General features: G+C 39.6%; 1 pseudogene; it reads right to left on the bottom strand.

Moving 5' to 3' along the window:
• Nucleotides 1-10,041: 10,041 nt before the first annotated feature.
• LOC144706559 (expansin-A10 pseudogene) lies at nt 10,042-11,451 on the bottom strand (annotated as a pseudogene).
• Between the last annotated feature and the right edge of the window lie 5,579 nt (nt 11,452-17,030).

Here is a 17,030-nt window from a genome sequence, read left to right as displayed (position 1 = left end):
TCTTTAATCCACAAACTAATCTCCATGTCCAAATCAGGAGCAAATATTCCAGCTCGCATGTTACTCTATCTGTATAGATATCCAAAGTGAGTCTCTCCTTCGTGACAAAAAAAGAGACGTAGTCCGAGAGAAAGTGACGGTTGAAGATCCGGATCGTACGGCTAGACTTGGTGCATTGCATTAGACAGAGTTGATAACTTCCAGTTCGATGGTATTATCAAAACCATTTACTTTAGAGAAATAGGTCGAGACCTTTGATATTTCTCCAATAAATGATCAGATTCCAAATTCAGAGAATACCAATAGTCAGGAAGTAGCTCCTAGGAAACGATATGGAGCAGCGGTGTTGTAGATAAATGGATAAGCTATAATCTAGGAAAGAAAATTCGACGAGGAAAGATAGAAAGAGATATAGAAGGATTAATAGTCACGACAAATAGATACCGGAGGATGGAGAGAGAGACATATAGATCGATACAGAAATAGATAAATAGACAGAGAGAAAGAGAAAGAAATATAGATGGATAGGTTGATAGTTAGAGAGGAGAGAGAGAGAAACAGTGAGAGGAAGAGGAAGATAAAGAGATAGATACGTGGGTCGAGGCGAGATAGACAAGGAAAGATCAGGGAAGGTAGAGAGAGTTGATAACTTCCAGTTCGATGGTATTATCAAAACCATTTACTTTTAGAGAAATAGGTCGAGACCTTTGATATTTCTCCAATAAATGATCAGATTCCAAATTCAGAGAATACCAATAGTCAGGAAGTAGCTCCTAGGAAACGATATGGAGCAGCGGTGTTGTAGATAAATGGATAAGCTATAATCTAGGAAAGAAAATTCGACGAGGAAAGATAGAAAGAGATATAGAAGGATTAATAGTCACGACAAATAGATACCGGAGGATGGAGAGAGAGACATATAGATCGATACAGAAATAGATAAATAGAGAGAGAGAAAGAGAAAGAAATATAGATGGATAGGTTGATAGTTAGAGAGAGGGAGAGAGAGAGAAACAGTGAGAGGAAGAGGAAGATAAAGAGATAGATACGTGGGTCGAGGCGAGATAGACAAGGAAAGATCAGGGAAGGTAGAGAGAGTTGATAACTTCCAGTTCGATGGTATTATCAAAACCATTTACTTTTAGAGAAATAGGTCGAGACCTTTGATATTTCTCCAATAAATGATCAGATTCCAAATTCAGAGAATACCAATAGTCAGGAAGTAGCTCTAGGAAACGATATGGAGCAGCGGTGTTGTAGATAAATGGATAAGCTATAATCTAGGAAAGAAAATTCGACGAGGAAAGATAGAAAGAGATATAGAAGGATTAATAGTCACGACAAATAGATACCGGAGGATGGAGAGAGAGAGACATATAGATCGATACAGAAATAGATAAATAGAGAGAGAGAAAGAGAAAGAAATATAGATGGATAGGTTGATAGTTAGAGAGAGGGAGAGAGAGAAACAGTGAGAGGAAGAGGAAGATAAAGAGATAGATACGTGGGTCGAGGCGAGATAGACAAGGAAAGATCAGGGAAGGTAGAGAGAGTTGATAACTTCCAGTTCGATGGTATTATCAAAACCATTTACTTTTAGAGAAATAGGTCGAGACCTTTGATATTTCTCCAATAAATGATCAGATTCCAAATTCAGAGAATACCAATAGTCAGGAAGTAGCTCCTAGGAAACGATATGGAGCAGCGGTGTTGTAGATAAATGGATAAGCTATAATCTAGGAAAGAAAATTCGACGAGGAAAGATAGAAAGAGATATAGAAGGATTAATAGTCACGACAAATAGATACCGGAGGATGGAGAGAGAGAGACATATAGATCGATACAGAAATAGATAAATAGAGAGAGAGAAAGAGAAAGAAATATAGATGGATAGGTTGATAGTTAGAGAGAGGGAGAGAGAGAGAAACAGTGAGAGGAAGAGGAAGATAAAGAGATAGATACGTGGGTCGAGGCGAGATAGACAAGGAAAGATCAGGGAAGGTAGAGAGAGTTGATAACTTCCAGTTCGATGGTATTATCAAAACCATTTACTTTTAGAGAAATAGGTCGAGACCTTTGATATTTCTCCAATAAATGATCAGATTCCAAATTCAGAGAATACCAATAGTCAGGAAGTAGCTCCTAGGAAACGATATGGAGCAGCGTGATGAAGATAAATGGATAAGCAATAATCTAGGAAAGAAAATTCGACGAGGAAAGATAGAAAGAGATATAGAAGGATTAATAGTCACGACAAATAGATACCGGAGGATGGAGAGAGAGAGACATATAGATCGATACAGAAATAGATAAATAGAGAGAGAGAAAGAGAAAGAAATATAGATGGATAGGTTGATAGTTAGAGAGAGAGAGAGAGAAACAGTGAGAGGAAGAGGAAGATAAAGAGATAGATACGTGGGTCGAGGCGAGATAGACAAGGAAAGATCAGGAAGGTAGAGAGAGTTGATAACTTCCAGTTCGATGGTATTATCAAAACCATTTACTTTTAGAGAAATAGGTCGAGACCTTTGATATTTCTCCAATAAATGATCAGATTCCAAATTCAGAGAATACCAATAGTCAGGAAGTAGCTCCTAGGAAACGATATGGAGCAGCGGTGTTGTAGATAAATGGATAAGCTATAATCTAGGAAAGAAAATTCGACGAGGAAAGATAGAAAGAGATATAGAAGGATTAATAGTCACGACAAATAGATACCGGAGGATGGAGAGAGAGAGACATATAGATCGATACAGAAATAGATAAATAGAGAGAGAGAAAGAGAAGAAATATAGATGGATAGGTTGATAGTTAGAGAGAGGAGAGAGACAAACAGTGAGAGGAAGAGGAAGATAAAGAGATAGATACGTGGGTCGAGGCGAGATAGACAAGGAAAGATCAGGGAAGGTAGAGAGAGCAAAAGATATCTGTTTGTCACTTGCCAGAGAACGTGATATTGATACGGAGAGATAGAGAGATAGATTGAAACACATGGTGGACAAAATAGTCACGACAGTGAGGAGTCTGATGTAAGAGAGAGAAAACGACAGGGTTGAGACAAAATGTCGGTGTTGGTCTAGAGAGAGAGTGAGCAAATGATCAGTAGAGATAAGAGGGTATCGGTGAGAGAAAGAGATAGAGTGAAAAGAGGGTAGAGACGGAAAGAGAAATGCGCTCTTGTTTCAAAGCACCTGGTACTTAACCTGTAGAAATTTAAGCGAGACCGTCCCCTGTTGCAACCAGGAACATTCTTCCCACCAGCCTATCCATCATCTCTCGCATGCCGACGCAAACTTCTCAACAAGACCTTTGTGTGCCTGTTGTTGGGCCTCTATGCATCCCTAGTGTGTGGGCCTCTCTATGCGCTTAGTGTGCCAGCGATTGGGTGAGAAGACAAAAATAAGGGGTGAATTATCCAATTCTAAACCCTTATCGTTGTTGATTTCAGCTTATGCAATACAATTTATAAAACCCTAACTTAAGACGTATAAAGGTAAGAGTAGGTATCGTCCAAGGGAAGCTAGTAGGGTAATTCAATTAGTGATCTAAAATGAATAATTTGACCCTAATTAGGGCTAATTTAATCTTCAATGAAGATCAAATCACTATAATTAGACGAAGAATTTGGAAAGGAGGGTAGAGGAGCGGGAAGAATAGAAGAGGTAAGGATCTCTAAATTGACTTCTTAGATCCAATAAAAGGGATCAAAGTAGTCACTTCAATGTCAATTCAATGTCAATTTGTTTTGGGGAACTGGTTATCCAAACTAACTTGCCACTTCTCATTAACTTACCTAATCTTTCCCAGGAGTCAAAGTCTTTTTTTTCTTTGATGATTTCTTTGTTTTTAAATGTGCAAGTGGAATAGTTAGTTCAATTCAACAATCAATCCTATTTGGTACTTCAGTGTAAGGACTTGTGCATGCAGCTCAAGCCAAGCGATTTCGAGTATCATGCTAATATTAAGAACACCAATCAAGAGATTCATTAGAAAATAATCTAAATTACGAAAAATTTAAAAAATAAATACAAAGAAGCAAATATAGTTGATCTGGGCTGGTTCTCTTATCTGTCTTGCACATGTGAAACAGCCCCTTCCATAATGACATCCTCCATTTGAATTTCTATCTTTGTATTTAGGTTAAATGGTAAACACTGCCGTTTTACTCCCAACAAGTAATGATTCTTTCGCTCGATCTAGCCTTGATCTGAATGATCCAAACATAGAGATAGAGAGAAGAGGCCAATATGAGCAAACCCATAAATTGTGAACTCAAAACTACTCCAGGATTAAGAGCAATTAATAAATAAATATTGACCTATCTTAGCCATTGGATCAATATATCATTTTTTAATTAAATTTTGAATTACACGCAATGTTGTGTCGCTTCCTGATGGGCTGGAAAATTTTAACTGCATTTTGGCGGTTCTGTCTCGCTGCGTGTGCCCGAGGAAATAAAAAAATAAAATACGTATCAATTTGCACTTACCTGTGCTTTTACCGGAGGCAACCTATCTGGTGTTGCAACGTCATCTCATGTGCGTGCATCTTTGTATGCAGACCACGGCGGTGCACTTAGCGCCAAAAGATGCCTCTACCGATTGCATTTAAGTCTGGATTCTTTTTGAACCATCGAGATTTTATCGCGTGGCCACTAAAAACTGACGCCACCAAACAATTATAGGAGATAGGCCCTCTAATAACTTTCATATTAAGTATGCTAATATGATTATATTTAGATGTCTATTTGCATTGGATCACTCATATTTGCGTGTAATCAAGCTAAAAATGATTTCATCTATTTTTAGAATGAATTCTGACTTTTCTACATTTTTGTGTCTTTCGTGGAAATTTTCTTACGATTTTCAAAGAATATAATTTTTGAGACAGAATATGATTTTTCTAGAACTTTCAGAAGGCGACAAATCCTAGTCCTTGCAGAAGATTGGGGCCAGCCACTCATTAGCTAAGTTAACGATAGGCATCAGCCAATCATTACCCAGCCAATCATTGCTTCGCAAATTTGCGAACCGATGATTGCACTTATGACTGACAGGTTTTTTGGACCACACATTTTTGCATTAAATGACATGGACCAAGGCACAAAGGACAAAACATACTTTTTATTTCTTTTTCTTTGAAATGGCACGGCGATGTGGTGCGCTCGTGTCCACTTATTTTAAACAAAGAAAGAAAAAATGAGAAAGAGGGTTTTTGCGCACTGGCGTGCCGCCAGGTCATCCTCGAGAAGAGTCTTTCTTTCTTTTTATTTATTATTTCACTCTTTCTGTTTATCATTTTTAGGTACATTGGACTCCAAAAAGCGCATTCACGGAATACAAAATGCACAGAATTTCAAGCGCTTTGACTTCTTAACGGAAGTGCACGATGAGGACGCTGGGGAGGAGAAGGAAAGAATCAAGGCGTAGGATTGGCTGAACTTCAAACAGCCATAACGTTTGATCTACAACTCAGATTGAGCTGAAATGTTCAGCCCTGCTTCGTCTTCTTCTCCTCCTTTCATCCATATCTCGTGATGTATAAATAGAGGCCTGGATCACTGTAAAATTCATCTTGAACTTGCTTTCTACCTGTGTGGGCTGATTGAAAGATAGTGAGTTTTGAGATCCATCAAGTGTGTTCTTGGTGTCCTGGGTGTGTGGGCAGAAGCATTGGAGAAGAGGGTGAGCTTACTAGCCCTCATAAATTGCCCTGATCCTGGAAAAACGTAAGGATCTAAGGTAGCGTCTTCGCTTACGTTGTTTATTTTCGATATCATAGTTAGCGTAATTAGGCTTTATCGTATTCTTTTCACTTACATTTTACTTTCTTGTATCCTCGTACCTCGTCTCCCTATCCTGTCCATTTTACTTTATTTCACTACCATCCTTCACACACTCGTCCACCATCGTGTCCTCCAGATTACCTAACTCATGCCCATGCCGCTTCGCATAATTCATGTTCGCTTACTCTTTTCTTTACTAAATAAATGAGCATATAACTTATATCCTTTTGCTCGAGATCCCTTGCTCACATACTCTACTTTACTTTTCATCTCTTTTCCCATGGATCATCGCTATAATAAGAACTTAATTCCTTAATCAGTGTTCCATGGGGACACGGTCCATACTCATCACTAACTAAATATTCTTAAGTAAGCACCATTAAATATAACTTTTATTGAATAATCTCAATTACCAACGATGAATTAACACCCCTAAGTTTGAGATTATCACCATATGTTTCTCTCTCCTCCATATTTCCCTAAGAAAAACCATAGAAAAATTGAGATTAATTCGACAAGACCCCGCAATTATTTTTATTCAACTTGTGAGTCTGAGCTTTTAAGCGAATTTGTAACCACAATTTAAAAAGAGTCCCTCTGACTTTAGAAATTACTTTAAACTCCCAAATTGCTTATGATTATATCCTTTTCTACTTAAAAATTCATTTCTTCCTCGAAACAATTCCACACAAATTCAATAAAATTCTGAAAAAATCTAGAATGTTCAGTAATTCATCCAACGTCAATTGACATTAAAATTATTTTTTAAACCTGCATTTCCATTTAAGCAGAGTTATTCCAAGGTTAAATAAGTTCCATAAAATTCTTAAATAAACATGAAATTAGAATAAAATCAGAATTCACTTGGAATAATAATTAACATGTAAATATATGATAACAAGTCTATTTTAAACTCTTTAGATGAAGAAACTTATGCTAATAAATTGAATTAAACACCAAATTTAGGGTGTTTTCAGTGGGCTCCTTGTGTGGCCGTGCTCGATGGCTACTGGCTAAAGTCAGTGTCATGAACTCGCTGGCTGGTGACTCGCTGGACTACTGGCGTGTTTCTTAATTCAACTAGCCACTAGAATACTTTTTTTTTGTTCTTCTTGTTTTTCACTTAAAGTTTACTGGACTAATAATTCCAAAACATTTTTCGACATGAGATAAACTCTAGTCTTAAAGCACTATTTAGGATTTTAGGAGAACAAATGGTCATGTTGAAGATTTTTAAGAACAAATATATGGAAGGAAATTTATAGAAAAATAGATATAAAAATAATAAAGTAATTCTAAAATGTGTATATTTTAGTACTAAAATCACTTTATCACATGTGTCTATTATTGTTGTCGGACCATCAATCAGAAGCACCCCACAAGCACACCAAACGCTCTGACTCAAGGGCTGAAAAACTTAAAAACAAAGCTAGAAGCACAGTTTAAATAGCATAAAGTGTAGTGGCAAGCGTCTTTTATGTTAATTGAAAACACAAAATTACACGTGAGTAAAATCAAGTAGAACGCTCTGAGCTTATGCTTAAAAACAAAGTGTAGTGGCGTGTGGAGTTCGAATCCACAAGGAATGGGGCATAACAATGTCAAACATTCTGAGGTAATTCAGAAAATTAGATGAATAAATGAGGTTGGCTGAGATATATGAATCATGTATTTAGGAAGAAACTGGACTAGCTTTGCAACAAGTCTAAGATCTGATAATTACGAGTAAATTGAGGACAAGTCGTAGGTCGAAATATAGAGAGCAAAGGTGATTAAGGTCTAATTATTACACCAAAAAGGTTTGGCAAGCACAGATATGATCTCTTTAAGAAATCAATGACAAGTTTTAGAGGGGATAACAGCCACAAACTCCATACTCCAAAGCTACTGGGAGGATGGACATGTGCCTATGGATCTCACTATGCACATATATCATATGTCAATATTCTCTCAGCAATTCAATATGGACAGAACTGCCCAAATTGAGCCATATGGGCAATCAAAAATGAGTAGGGTGAAAATGTTGGCGGGTGATCCTCTGCTGTACAATCTGACTCAAAGCGTCCTTAGGCAGCCATATTGCACAGAAAAGTAATTGGATGAGGAGAAATAGCGGTGGCCTTTCTCACCATACGATCTAGACGGAATGTCCAGATCGCACCACATGTTCTAGGAAAAAAGGATTACGCATTAGTCTCACAAGGGTTATTTGAAAGGATTATAACTATATAATATATATGCGCTGCATAAGATATTTAAAAATTATATCGAGATGTCACCGCTCTTGCATGCTAATAACATGATAAACCGTGTATATTTCCATACGTTTAGGATTTTTGGTATTATTAACTTATCATTTTATCACTTGAATGAACTAAATATTTGTGCAATAGCTGTAAATTCTAATTTTTGCACATTATGGTTATTTTTACTAAACTCCTTGACTTCTTTGAAGTCAATAAATGTATTGCTGATGCGTATTCTATAGTTTCACATGTGCAGAATTTGTATGAATGAGAAGATGGTAATTCTTAAAGAGTTGGAAATTTTTTGTGAGTTGAGTAATTCTCAATAGGGGCAAGAAAGGTGGAAAAGGTGCTGTGGGCCTACAAAAGAGAGGTCTGAGGAAGCGGGCCACAACCTGGCATGCCCATTGGGCTTCAAAAGACTTACAAAGAAAGAAGCTAAAGATTACTACGGGAAGCTCTAAATCAATGGATAAAAAGAGGCAAAGGGCAAGAAAAGAGCATAGAACATGCCCAAAGTGGTATTTTAGTATTTGTTCCAATGTATAAATATGCTGTTTTCTCCTTCATTTCCCCTCGTTCTGGAGGTGCTCTAGCAAGTGGCTGGCTAGCAAGATAAGGCATATTTCAGAATCCAGGTTGTTCTACATGCTTAATGTAAGGTTATTGAAGTTTTCTCTTAGCCACATCTATTGAATGCATTGAGAAATGCCTTATCCTGGAAAAATCTAAGGACTCAGACTTGAGAGGAAGCATTGAGGGCTCAGTAAACTTCCACTGAGGTTTTTAAGATCTTAGGTCTACATTTTTCCTTGATTATCTAGCCATCGTCCCTTCAATACAACACTTTCTCCTCTAAACACTCATTTTCCATACTTTCTCTCTCTAGAATCCACCCTTTCTGTACCTAGACTTCATCCATAGGCCAAGTTCATCCTCCCCAATTTCATAGAAAAATCTCCTTCATTTGCACTTTCAAATTCCATCTCAAACTCCTTCTACCCTCTTCTTCATTTTATCTCTCTATCTCCTCATTTGGACCTTTTCTCTCCCTAAAACCGTTTCGTTCTCTCTCTAAATCCATCTCTATTGCTCTCTAGACTCTGCTGCTCTCTCCACTTCGTCCCTAGAAACTTTTCATTAAAATTTTCACTTTGAACCTTTCAAACTCAAATTATTTCTATCTTCGCTGTCCTTGTCCATTGGTGTGCACTGCACGGCAGCACCAGGCGTCTTAGCGAGCACACTTGCCCGCCGGTCACGCGCTGCCACAGCTGCACCCACCGGCACGGAGGTATCAACAGTGAGCACTTACTTGATTTTTGGTAAGTCCAAAGAGGTCAACCAGTTTGAACTGGTCGAAACTGGATCGAACAAGGTCGAACCCGCCATATAAAAACGAAAAAGAAACAATAAAATTATATTCATTGATTAAAAGAATATATAATCCCACCACCGCTCTGCCACCGTTGTGTTGATGCTCCAACGTCGCTTCACCACCGCGGCGTCTGCTCTGCCGCCACTCTACCAACGCCACCGCCGCAGTCGCCCAGTGATCGCGGAGCAGGTAATTTCTGTTTTTAGCATTTAAAATTATAAAATTAATGTCAGAAAAAATTAATAAAATGCCATCAAATACAAAAACAAAATTACACTTCGTCCGAGGGTGTAATAGATTATTTAAACCCTTCACAACCATGATTTATTTTTATTTGAGTGATATTAAACACGTAAATTACATGAGAGTAGGCCGTTTAGGTTTTGAGTTTTCCATTCTATGTCTAATTATATGTTTTCCACTAGGTTTCCTTGGTCTTCTGCATACTTTGAATTGTCGATAGAAGGGCATTTAAATTTGGAAGGGCATTTAAATTTGGAAGGACATTTGTTTATTCAATAGATACGATGTTTTCTGCTGACGCAATTTCTTTTCTTTCACTTTCTTCTACCACTAAAGATCACCCCTTCAGCTTGGGCCCTGCCAATGGCGGCAGGGCCAGCCGAGGCACCCATTCCATGAATAATACAAATCGGTAAAACAGTTTAAAGTGTATGCAGGCGGGCTCCAGACGTGGCGCCGCAGCCCGAACCGGCTAGAACTGGTTGCCCTCGAAGGTCTGGCCAAAGGACCAGCCGCGAGGGGCGACGTCGTAGCTGACGACCGTCCTTCCGTCGCTGGTGGTGACCTTGAAGGAGAGGCTCTGGCTACCGAGGTTGGCGTTGCTTTGCCAGTTCTGGCCCCAGTTGCGAGAGAGGGCCTGCCAGTCGGAGGTGGGAGTCTTCAAGGCAACGGCGACGACGTCGCCAGCGCCTCCGACGTTGGTGACGAGAACGAGGTTGAAGAAGCTGTGGTCGTTGACGGTGAAGCGGATTCCGCCGGACTTCACGCAGGGGACGCGCTGGTAGGCGACGGGGACGATGCCGGCGCGGTACTGGGCGATTTTGAGGAAGGCGGGCTGGGCTAAGTCGAAGTGCTCGCGCGGGGGGCTGCACCAGCCGCCGTTGTCGCTGGGGATGGAAGGTTGGGCGGACAGAAGTTGGTGGCCGTGACGGTGATGGTTCCGGGTAAGCACCATTTTGGGTCGCCGGCGCACTTGATCGTGTAGCAGGATCCGCAGCTCAGCCCGTTGTTGAACAGCGCCGTGCTTAGCGCCGCCGTGTTCGTCCCATAACCCTGGCTGTATAGGTTTCCGTATCCGCATGCCCCACCTGCATCATTATCCAATTTTTAGTTCAGTTTTCTTCCTCTGTGTCTATCTCTGTCTTTACACCCCTCACTCTCTCTTTACAAAGCTCTGCACCTATCTCTCCCTCTACCACTCTCTACCTATATCAGTCTCTAGTCCTCTCTCCCTTTATATTTCTCTACGTCCCTCCATTGCTCTCCTCTATCTCTTTTACAACTCTGTACAGCTCGCTATCTCTCGTTACAGTTCTCTACATTTATTTACTTTTCTAGAACTCTAAAACTCGAGAACTCTTTTTGGTCGCGATTTTCTAGAGAAGCGATGCGAGATTCATCTCTTCTCTTTGTTTTTCTCTCCGTCCATCTATCTCTCTCTTCCTCTCTGCCACTCAGTCACTCCCTCGTTATGTTTATTGGGTACCGATGTCTCTCCATCTAGCTACCCAATTTTTTATCATCTCTTTATTTACTTGCCTATCTGTCTCTGGCAACCGAAGCTGAGAGAGAGAAAAGGATCGATCCCTCACAGAAACTGGCGATCTGTCCATCTCTCTTCTCATGCGCATCTCGTTATCTATCTCTCCAAGGAGGAAATACGTACCCATTGTGCCGGAGGCGTCGCCGCCGCCGTAGAAGGTGGCGTGGGCGTTCTGCCAGCCGCCCTGGGCGGCGCTCGACCGGAGAACCGTCGCGAAGAGGAGAACGCCGAGTACGAAGCCCGCCGCTGGTGCCATGGCTGGATGTGTAGAGAGAAAACCTGGCTTGTTTCTGCCTTCTTCTTTCCTGAGTTAGAGAGCGAGATGTAGAGCTGTAAGAGAGAAGAAGAGCTGTAGAGAGAAGAAGAGCTGTAGAGAGATAAAGAGCTGTAGAGAGATAAAGAGCTGAAGAGAGAAGTTGATGATGGGCTGTGGAGGAGGTCGGTTGGTTTTATAAAGGAGAGAAGGAGCCTGGGCGGTGGGTCCTATGCAAATACTTTGCGGTTTTCTCTAGTTGGGAGATCATAAGATTGTCTTTCTTGGTTGGGCCCACCAGGAACATGGGCTGGCTTGTTGCTGATGTGGACCGCCGCCGAGCCAGCGTTGAAGCGGTTTCTCTCTCTCTCCTCACTCCCTCTCACCATCTCTCCCTCTCTCCTCTGCCCCCCCCCCTCCCCTTCCCTTCCCCTCCCTCCCCCCCTCTCCCCCCTTCTCTCTCTCTCCCCGTCTGTCTCCTTTTCCTCTCTCTCTCTCTCCCCCTCCCCCCCCCTCTATCTCCCTCCCCCTACCTTTCTCTCCCTTCTATCTCCTTCTTTTCCTCTCTCTCTCTATCCCTTTCTTTAATCCACAAAACTAATCTCCATGTCCAAATCAGGAGCAAATATTCCAGCTCGCATGTTACTCTATCTGTATAGATATCCAAAGTGAGTCTCTCCTTCGTGACAAAAAGAGACGTAGTCCGAGAGAAAGTGACGGTTGAAGATCCGGATCGTACGGCTAGACTTGGTGCATTGCATTAGACAGAGTTGATAACTTCCAGTTCGATGGTATTATCAAAACCATTTACTTTTAGAGAAATAGGTCGAGACCTTTGATATTTCTCCAATAAATGATCAGATTCCAAATTCAGAGAATACCAATAGTCAGGAAGTAGCTCCAAGGAAACGATATGGAGCAGCGGTGTTGTAGATAAATGGATAAGCTATAATCTAGGAAAGAAAATTCGACGAGGAAAGATAGAAAGAGATATAGAAGGATTAATAGTCACTACAAATAGATACCGGAGGATGGAGAGAGAGAGACATATAGATCGATACAGAAATAGATAAATAGAGAGAGAAAGAGAAAGAAATATAGATGGATAGGTTGATAGTTAGAGAGAGGAGAGAGAGAGAAACAGTGAGAGGAAGAGGAAGATAAAGAGATAGATACGTGGGTCGAGGCGAGATAGACAAGGAAAGATCAGGAAGGTAGAGAGAGTTGATAACTTCCAGTTCGATGGTATTATCAAACGCATTTACTTTTAGAGAAATAGGTCGAGACCTTTGATATTTCTCCAATAAATGATCAGATTCCAAATTCAGAGAATACCCATAGTCAGGAAGTAGCTCCTAGGAAACGATATGGAGTAGCGGTGTTGTAGATAAATGGATAAGCTATAATCTAGGAAAGAAAATTCGACGAGGAGAGATAGAGAGAGATATAGATGGCTAAATAGTCACGACAAATAGATAACGGAGGATGGAGAGAGAGACATATTGATAGATACAGAAATAATTAAATAGAGAGAGAAAGAGAAAGAAATATAGATAGATAGGTTGACAGTTAGAGAGAGGGAGAGAGAGAGACAGTGAGATGAAGATGAAGATAGAGAGATAGATACGTCTGTCGAAGCGAGATAGACAAGGAAAAATCAGGGAAGGTAGAGAGAGCAAAAGATATCTGTTTGTCACTTGCCAGAGAACGTGATATTGATACGGAGAGATAGAGATAGATTGAAACACATGGTGGACAAAATAGTCACGACAGTGAGGAGTCTGATGTAAGAGAGAGAAAACGACAGGGTTGAGACAAAATGTCGGTGTTGGTCTAGAGAGAGTGAGCAAATGATCAGTAGAGATAAGAGGGTATCGGTGAGAGAAAGAGATAGAGTGAAAAGAGGGTAGAGACGGAAAGAGAAATGCGCTCTTGTTTCAAAGCACCTGGTACTTAACCTGTAGAAATTTAAGCGAGACCGTCCCCTGTTGCAACCAGGAACATTCTTCCCACCAGCCTATCCATCATCTCTCGCATGCCGACGCAAACTTCTCAACAAGACCTTTGTGTGCCTGTTGTTGGGCCTCTATGCATCCCTAGTGTGTGGGCCTCTCTATGCGCTTAGTGTGCCAGCGATTGGGTGAGAAGACAAAAATAAGGGGTGAATTATCCAATTCTAAACCCTTATCGTTGTTGATTTCAGCTTATGCAATACAATTTATAAAACCCTAACTTAAGACGTATAAAGGTAAGAGTAGGTATCGTCCAAGGGAAGCTAGTAGGGTAATTCAATTAGTGATCTAAAATGAATAATTTGACCCTAATTAGGGCTAATTTAATCTTCAATGAAGATCAAATCACTATAATTAGACGAAGAATTTGGAAAGGAGGGTAGAGGAGACGGGAAGAATAGAAGAGGTAAGGATCTCTAAATTGACTTCTTAGATCCAATAAAAGGGATCAAAGTAGTCACTTCAATGTCAATTCAATGTCAATTTGTTTTGGGGGGAACTGGTTATCCAAACTAACTTGCCACTTCTCATTAACTTACCCTAATCTTTCCCAGGAGTCAAATTCTTTTTTTTCTTTGATGATTTCTTTGTTTTTAAATGTGCAAGTGGAATAGTTAGTTCAATTCAACAATCAATCCTATTTGGTACTTCAGTGTAAGGACTTGTGCATGCAGCTCAAGCCAAGCGATTTCGAGTATCATGCTAATATTAAGAACACCAATCAAGAGATTCATTAGAAAATAATCTAAATTACACGAAAAAATTTAAAAAATAAATACAAAGAAGCAAATATAGTTGATCTGGGCTGGTTCTCTTATCTGTCTTGCACATGTGAAACAGCCCCTTCCATAATGACCTCATCCATTTGAATTTCTATCTTTGTATTTAGGTTAAATGGTAAACACTGCCGTTTTACTCCCAACAAGTAATGATTCTGTCGCTCGATCTAGCCTTGATCTGAATGATCCAAACATAGAGATAGAGAGAAGAGGCCAATATGAGCAAACCCATAAATTGTGAACTCAAAACTACTCCAGGATTAAGAGCAATTAATAAATAAATATTGACCTATCTTAGCCATTGGATCAATATATCATTTTTTAATTAAATTTTGAATTACACGCAATGTTGTGTCGCTTCCTGATGGGCTGGAAAATTTTAACTGCATTTTGGCAGTTCTGTCTCGCCATGCCCGTGTGCCCGAGGAAATAAAAATAAATAAAATACGTATCAATTTGCACTTACCTGTGCGCTTTACGAGGCAACCTATCTGGTGTTGCAACGTCATCTCATGTGTGTGCATCTTTGTATGCAGACCACGGGCGGTGCACTTAGCGCCTCAAAAGATGCCTCTACCGATTGCATTTAAGTCGTCAGTTCTTTTTGAACCATCGAGATTTTATCGCGTGGGCCCACTAAAAAACTGACGCCACCAAACAATAATAGGAGATAGGCCCCTCTAATAACTTTCATATTAAGTATGCTAATATGATTATATTTAGATGTCTATTTGCATTGGATCACTCATATTTGCGTGTAATCAAGCTAAAAATGATTTCATCTATTTTTAGAATGAATTCCTGACTTTTCTACATTTTGTGTCTTTCGTGGAAATTTTCTTACGAGCGATTTTCAAAGAATATAATTTTGAGACAGAATATGATTTTTCTAGAACTTTCAGAAGGCGACAAATCCTAGTCCTTGCAGAAGATTGGGGCCAGCCACTCATTAGCTAAGTTAATGATAGGCATCAGCCAATCATTACCAGCCAATCATTGCTTAGCAATTTGCGAACCGATGATTGCACTTATGACTGACAGGTTTTTGGGACCACACATTTTTGCATTAGATGACATGTGGACCAAGGCACAAGGGACAAAACATACTTTTATTTATTTCTTTTTCTTTGAAATGGCACGAGCGATGCTGATTTCGTGTCCACTTATTTTAAACAAAAGAAAGAAAAAAAGAAAGAGGTTTTATGGCACTGACGTGCCGCCAGGTCATCCTCGAGAAAGAGTCTTTCTTTCTTTTTATTTATTATTTCACTCTTTCTGTTTATCATTTTTAGGTACATTGGACTCCAAAAAGCGCATTCACGAATACAAAATGCACAGAATTTCAAGCGCTTTGACTTCTTAACGGAAGTGCGATGAGGAAGCTGGGGAGGAGAAAGAAAGAATCAAGGCCTAGGATTGGCTGAAATGTTCAGCCCTGCTTCAAACAGCCATAACGTTTGATCTACAACTCAGATTGAGCTGAAATGTTCAGCCCTGCTTCGTCTTCTTCTCCTCCTTTCATCCATATCTCGTGATGTATAAATAGAGGCCTGGATCACTGTAAAATTCATCTTGAACTTGCTTTCTACCTGTGTGGGCTGATTGAAAGATAGTGAGTTTTGAGATCCATCAAGTGTGTTCTTGGTGTCCTGTGTGGGCAGAAGCATTGGAGAAGAGGGTGAGCTTACTAGCCCTCATAAATTGCCCTGATCCTGGAAAAACGTAAGGATCTAAGGTAAGCGTCTTCGCCTTACGTTGTTTATTTTCCCGATATCATAGTTAGCGTAATTAGGCTTTATCGTATTCTTTTCACTTACATTTTACTTTCTTGTATCCTCGTACCTCGTCTCCCTATCCTGTCCATTTTACTTTATTTCACTACCATCCTTCACACACTCGTCCACCATCGTGTCCTCCAGATTACCTAACTCATGCCCATGCCGCTTCGCATAATTCATGTTAAACACTCTTTTCTTTACTAAATAAATGAGCATATAACTTATATCCTTTTGCTCGAGATCCCTTGCTCACATACTCTACTTTCCTTTTCATCTCTTTTCCCATGGATCATCGCTATAATAAGAACTTAATTCCTTAATCAGTGTTCCATGGGGACACGGTCCATACTCATCACTAACTAAATATTCTTAAGTAAGCACCATTAAATATAACTTTTATTGAATAATCTCAATTACCAACGATGAATTAACACCCCTAAGTTTGAGATTATCACCATATGTTTCTCTCTCCTCCATATTTCCTAAGAAAAACCATAGAAAAATTGAGATTAATTCGACAAGACCCGCAATTATTTTTATTCAACCACATGAAGTGCGAGAAGCTTTTTAAGCGCAATTTGTAACCACAATTTAAAAAGAGTCCCTCTCACTTTAGAAATTACTTTAAACTCCCAAATTGCTTATGATTATATCCTTTTCTACTTAAAATTCATTTCTTCCTAAACAATTCCACACAAATTCAATAAAATTCTAGAAAAATCTAGAATGTTCAGTAATTCATCCAACGTCAATTGACATTAAAATTATTTTTTAAACCTGCATTTCCATTTAAGCAGAGTTATTCCAAGCTTAAATAAGTTCCATAAAATTCTTAAATAAACATGAAATTAGAATAAAATCAGAATTCACTTGGAATAATAATTAACATGTAAATATATGATAACAAGTCTATTTTAAACTCTTTAGATGAAGAAACTTATGCTAATAAATTGAATTAAACACCAAATTTAGGGTGTTTTCAGTGGGCTCCTTGTGTGGCCGTGCTCGATGGC

Source organism: Wolffia australiana, chromosome 8 (assembly GCF_029677425.1).
Source record: "Wolffia australiana isolate 7733 chromosome 8, ASM2967742v1".
NCBI classification, from domain to species: domain Eukaryota; kingdom Viridiplantae; phylum Streptophyta; class Magnoliopsida; order Alismatales; family Araceae; genus Wolffia; species Wolffia australiana.
Note: the sequence above shows the minus strand (reverse complement) of the source record. Positions and strands in the feature narration are given on the sequence as shown.